This window comes from Leptodactylus fuscus, chromosome 2, assembly GCF_031893055.1.
Source record: "Leptodactylus fuscus isolate aLepFus1 chromosome 2, aLepFus1.hap2, whole genome shotgun sequence".
In the NCBI taxonomy this organism is placed as follows: Eukaryota; Metazoa; Chordata; class Amphibia; order Anura; family Leptodactylidae; genus Leptodactylus; species Leptodactylus fuscus.
The window spans coordinates 100,134,489-100,140,488 of record NC_134266.1 but is presented as its reverse complement, the minus strand read 5'-3'; positions in this window follow the sequence as shown (position 1 = coordinate 100,140,488).

The window sequence follows — 6,000 nt, the reverse complement described above, 5'->3', positions numbered from 1 at the left end:
AGGGTGAGGCCTGGGGTTGGTGAGGCCTCCAGGGCTGTAGCCAGTTCATTGATATATATGTTGAAGAGCGTTGGGCTCAGGCTACAGCCTTGTCTGACCCCTTGGGCCTGTTGGAAGTATGCTGTCCTTTTCCCATTTACCTTCACACTGCACTGGTTTCCGGTGTAGGAGCTCTTGATGACATCGTACGTTCTTCCTCCTATTCCACTCTCTGGGAGTTTTAGGAGCAGGCCTGGGTGCCATACTGAGTCGAACGCCTTCTTAAAGTCCACGAAGCAGGCAAATATCTTGCCTCTTCTGGTGTTGTGGACGTGGGTCTTGATGAGGCTGTGCAGGGTGTAGATATGGTCTGTGGTGCGGTGGTTTAGCATGAACCCTGCTTGGCTCTTACTGAGGACCCCGTGTTGTGTGAGGAAGGTGAGGATTCTGTTATATACGTATACATTGTAAATGCGGGACCTTCAGAGAAGGTAAGTTGCTAGGTTAATCAGACGGAGGCAAGGGTGTCAGCTCAAAGTTGCAGTTTTATTAGACGTAGTTCACACAGTCCAGCAGCATAGAAATCAAAAATAGCTTGCTTCAGCATGAAGGTACAAAATAATATAAACAGTCCTTACTTCAGGATATAAAGAAGGCAAGTCCACAAGGTTTGCTCACCAATACACAAGGTGATTTTTAGGGCTTTCTCCTCCATACACACACAGGGCTGTGTGTACAACAGGTTTCTCCTACAAGAGATGACCCCCTCCCCCTCCTTCCCTTGGGCAGCTTCAGCCCTTTTACAGCTGATCTCTTGGGTCATCTACCAAATCAGGACTGGAGTATAGGCCTGGGTCTACAACCACTCTTAAATCCTGGAGCCATACTCCAGCCAGTCACCATGTGGATACCAGCCACCTCAGTGGAAGGTACCTGCCATCTACCGCTTTTCCATCTGCCTGTTTACAATACAAAAAAAAGGTATTCTTGAAAAGATGAATATTTTAACCACTTCCGGACCACGCATTGGGTTTTTACGTATGGAAGGTGATTATCTAGTTCTGCAAGGACGTCCCAGTATCATGCAGCTGCTGAAACGGGGAGCTGGCTGTTACTTCAGCCGGAGCTCCCAGGGAGAAGGCAGGGAAGGTTTATTACCTTCCCTGTCTTCGCGATCACTGTGTATACAGCGCTTAATACTGCCTGTTTGGATTTGTGACCCTTGGCTTGTTTCACAAATCTTGCTATCGTCTCCTGATTCTGCCTATTACGTTCACCCGTGCTCATACGACTTCTCTTGACTCCATGCCAATGTGAAAGTTTTAGTGGTTTTTGTTTTTGTTTCTGTTGCAGTTAGGGTTGAGCCGATCTTGAAATTTCAGGATCATTTTTAAAATCCAATTTTCGATCATTTTCCAGCCAATCCAGACCATGAAATTTGCTCGATCGCCAATCGGGATCCGTACTTTCCCGATCGCTCAACCCTATTGATGATATATACATGCATGAGGTTGAGCTGATCTTGAGATACAGTCCTATGAAAAAGTTTGGGCACCCCTATTAATCTTAATCATTTTTAGTTCTAAATATTTTGGTATTTGCAACAGCCATTTCAGTTTGATATATCTAATAACTGATGGACACAGTAATATTTCAGGATTGAAATGAGGTTTATTGTACTAACAGAAAATGCGCAATATGCATTAAACCAAAATTTGACCGGTGCAAAAGTATGGGCACCTCAACAGAAAAGTGACATTAATATATAGTACATCCTCCTTTTGCAAAGATAACAGCCTCTAGTCGCTTCCTGCAGCTTTTAATCAGTTCCTGGATCCTGGATAAAGGTATTTTGGACAAACAATTCAAGTTCAGTTAAGTTAGATGGTCGCCGAGCATGGACAGCCCGCTTCAAATCATCCCACAGATGTTCAATGATATTCAGGTCTGGGGACTGGGATGGCCATTCCAGAACATTGTAATTGTTCCTCTGCATGAATGCCTGAGGATTTGGAGCGGTGTTTTGGATCATTGTCTTGCTGAAATATCCATCCCCGGCGTAACTTCAACTTCGTCACTGATTCTTGAACATTATTCTCAAGAATCTGCTGATACTGAGTGGAATCCATGCGACCCTCAACTTTAACAAGATTCCCGATGCCGGCATTGGCCACACAGCCCCAAAGCATGATGGAACCTCCACCAAATTTTACAGTGGGTAGCATGTGTTTTTCTTGGAATGCTGTTTCTTTTTGGACGCCATGCATAACGCCTTTTTTTATAACCAAACAACTCAATTTTTGTTTCCAAAATGAAGCTGCCTTGTCCAAATGTGCTTTTTCATACCTCAGGCAACTCTATTTGTGGCGTACGTGCAGAAACGGCTTCTTTCTCATCACTCTCCCATACAGCTTCTATTTGTGCAAAGTGCGCTGTATAGTTGACCGATGCACAGTGACACCATCTGCAGCAAGATGATGCTGCAGCTCTTTGGAGGTGGTCTGTGGATTGTCCTTGACTGTTCTCACCATTCTTCTTCTCTGCCTTTCTGATATTTTTCTTGGCCTGCCACTTCTGGGCTTAACAAGAACTGTCCCTGTGGTCTTCCATTTCCTTACTATGTTCCTCACAGTGGAAACTGACAGGTTAAATCTCTGAGACAACTTTTTGTATCCTTCCCCTGAACAACTATGTTGAACAATCTTTGTTTTCAGATCATTTGAGAGTTGTTTTGAGTAGCCCATGATGCCACTCTTCAGAGGAGATTCAAATAGGAGATCAACTTGCAATTGGCCACCTTAAATACCTTTTCTTATGATTGGATACATCTGGCTATGAAGTTCAAAGCTCACTGAGGTTACAAAACCAATTTTGTGCTTCAGTAAGTCAGTAAAAAGTAGTTAGGGGAATTCAAATCAATAAAATGATAAGGGTGCCCATACTTTTGCACCGGTCAAATTTTGGTTTAATGCATATTGCACATTTTCTGTTAGTACAATAAACCTCATTTCAATCCTGAAATATTACTGTGTCCATCAGTTATTAGATATATCAAACTGAAATGGCTGTTACAAACACCAATATATTTAGAACTAAAAATGATTAAGATTAATAGGGGTGCCCAAACTTTTTCATAGGACTGTAACCTCCGACCTCAATCCCGCTGGAAAAGATCCCAATCGCTCAACCCTAGTTACAGTGTATTTTCTATTGGTACATCTATCTGTTTGGTGACAATTTTGATTCCCAGATTCAGTGCAAGTCCAACTCCCCTCGCTGAGAGCTCTGTTGAAGCTGTCTGGGGGTTGGTCTTGCCCTGCAGAAATGTGTTAGTTTTAAATAGCTGACTCTACTGTGTGCAGTTATCAGCCAATCCTGCTATTGTTTTTATTGCGGCTTTGCATCTATGGTCATAACAATGAGATTTAGATCCAGACTCAGTGTTGGCTTCTTCAGAACTCTCCATCGCTTTAAAAGGGAGATTAGCTACACTGGCATGGATTAAGGAACACCAAGGACTCTGGAGATGGACTTGTAACCTTGAGATTGTTGATATTGTTTCATACTTTTGGTTCCCAAGTTCTCAGACAGTTCTCTTCTCCTTTTTTTGTTCTCCATGTTATTACACAAAGACACACAATGCAAAGATTGTGTCAACTTCTCTCCTTTTTATCTGGTTTCATGTGTGATTTTTATATTGCCCACACTGTTACTTGTCACAGGTGAGTTTGAATGAGCATGGTCATGTCCATTTTTTGAGTTTTAGGTGAAATTAAGCCCAATTTCCCCTTTTTCTTAGTTTTTTTGTGTTGTCCCAATACACACAAAGGAAATAAAGCTGTGTAAAACAAACGTGTAGTTTCAAAAACTTTCTAGGAAAATAACTTTTCTGGAAACATTTCAGGGGTGCCAACACTTATGCCTATGACTGTATATGATACTATTATACTACCCTGCGGAACTTTCTTTGGGCTATGCTCTATATATTCTTATCTACTTTTTTCTCTAAGGTAGATCAGATCCGACTGCTAAGTAGCTTTCTTCCTAGGGGTATTGTATTATTTAAAAACTAGTTTACTTTAAGAGGAACTTCATCTTTACCACCAGCTGTTTTGAGAGATTTTTTTCCTGAATAAACAACCCTATGTGGTTATTGTTCTACCTTTGACTGTACAGATCTAGCTTGAATAAGTCCACCGCGACCAAAACTTCGCCAATTTTTTCTGAAAGCAACTGATAACATAACCATACAATTAGATGATCTTTAATCATATACTGTATCTAGCTCTGTTGAGCAATAAACTATATACTAAATTTGGAACTGATAGTTGTGTATGCCATGGTCTTCTTCTATGTGTGAATTGGGTTGGAAAATCCTACCTCGCTCAGCACCATGAAAAAGCAAATAAGCACCATTATCTCTTTGAAATATAATCTAGGATAAGAGGCAGTACTGGGCTGTGATTTCACGTAGGCTCTGGCATACCCCTTATATATCAGCACTAATTTGCATAATAATAATAATATTTTTTGTGAGGGTTTCAGAAAATATACCCACCCGTTTGGAAAGATTGGCGGCACTCTCTGAAGTATGGATTTCTTGGGTGCACAATTCCTATGAGGACTGGCTCGGACTCCAAAAATTCAAAATATGTAGAAAGGATAAACAGCACTCCAGTTGGGTAATGATTGAATTGAGAATTTTAATATACAGCTGAAAAGCATACAAGCAACGTTTCAAGCAAAACACTGCCCTTCATCAGGCAAATTATAGTTGTCAACAGGAATGGGAACGGGCCACGAAAGTAGGGTCCTTACCCAAATGGCAATATGTAGCTGAGGAGAGGTAACAGATGGTGTTTTGTTTTGTTTTTTACTTTTTTATTATTTGTCACTTTTTATCATTTATTTTTAACTTTTTAAACTTTTTTTATTTTCTCCTTGTCCCACAAGGGAACTTAACATGGGGTATCTGATCCCCATTACAATGTACTGCAGTACACATAGGCTCCCTATATGTGCATAGGCAGTCATGAGGTCGTTGCTAGGCCTACTGGCTATCTTGGCAATCCCTCAGACGCCAAAATGTCATGGCGGGGGATCCAAGGAGTGGCAGGGAGGAGGAGGCGATTTTGTCTCCGAGATTCCAACTATTTCAGTTCGTCCTGGGCCTCAGCTGTGTAACATAGCTGAGTGCCTAAAGTAATGCTGTGCCCGCAGCATTACAGCAACATACTAATATGATGAAATGACGTAATAGTACGGCGCTGAGAGGGAAGGGGTAACAGAGATCCATATTAACTTATAGGATTGTTGCCTTCCATCCGATGGCACTTAGAGGGATGGCTCTTTTATTTTATAGAGAGCAAATTGGGGGTCTAACTGCATTCTACTGTGAATACAGGCCAACAAAACATAATAGGAGAATTGGAGATGTTAATTGGTGGCTAAAATATCTTTTGGATGCCATCTATGTGCATGGTGAACAAATGAAGGTCCATAAAGAGAAAACAGGCTAAAATGTCACTGTATTTGTTGTGTACACAGAGGAGAGCATTCTAGCAAATGTCAGCTTTTTACGCCATGAATAACCCCATTATGTACAGTAGTATTTGCAGTATACTGCAGATATATTTACTACTAGAACGTTTACAGTCAAAGCATTTCCAAGCAACATTCAGATCCTTTTTCTGTTTGGGTTTCAATATAAAAAAAAAAAAATCAATTAGTTGCTGGTAGTTGAATCAGCAGAAATGATACGGCAACAACAGCTCTTGTATTGAAGGCCTGTGATGTAACAAAAAGACTCTTACAATAGTAACAAAATCAACTTAACCCTTTAAGTACACAGCCGAAAACTACCTTATAGGGGTTACCCAGGCAAAAATGGACCTCCCATTTAAGTTTGCTGAGCGACCAAATAGCAGTTTCTCCCCATATGTATGACACGGTTGTACCCAGGATAATGTACTTAACAATGTCATATATGGGCATAAACCCTACATACAGTTAGGGCCAGAA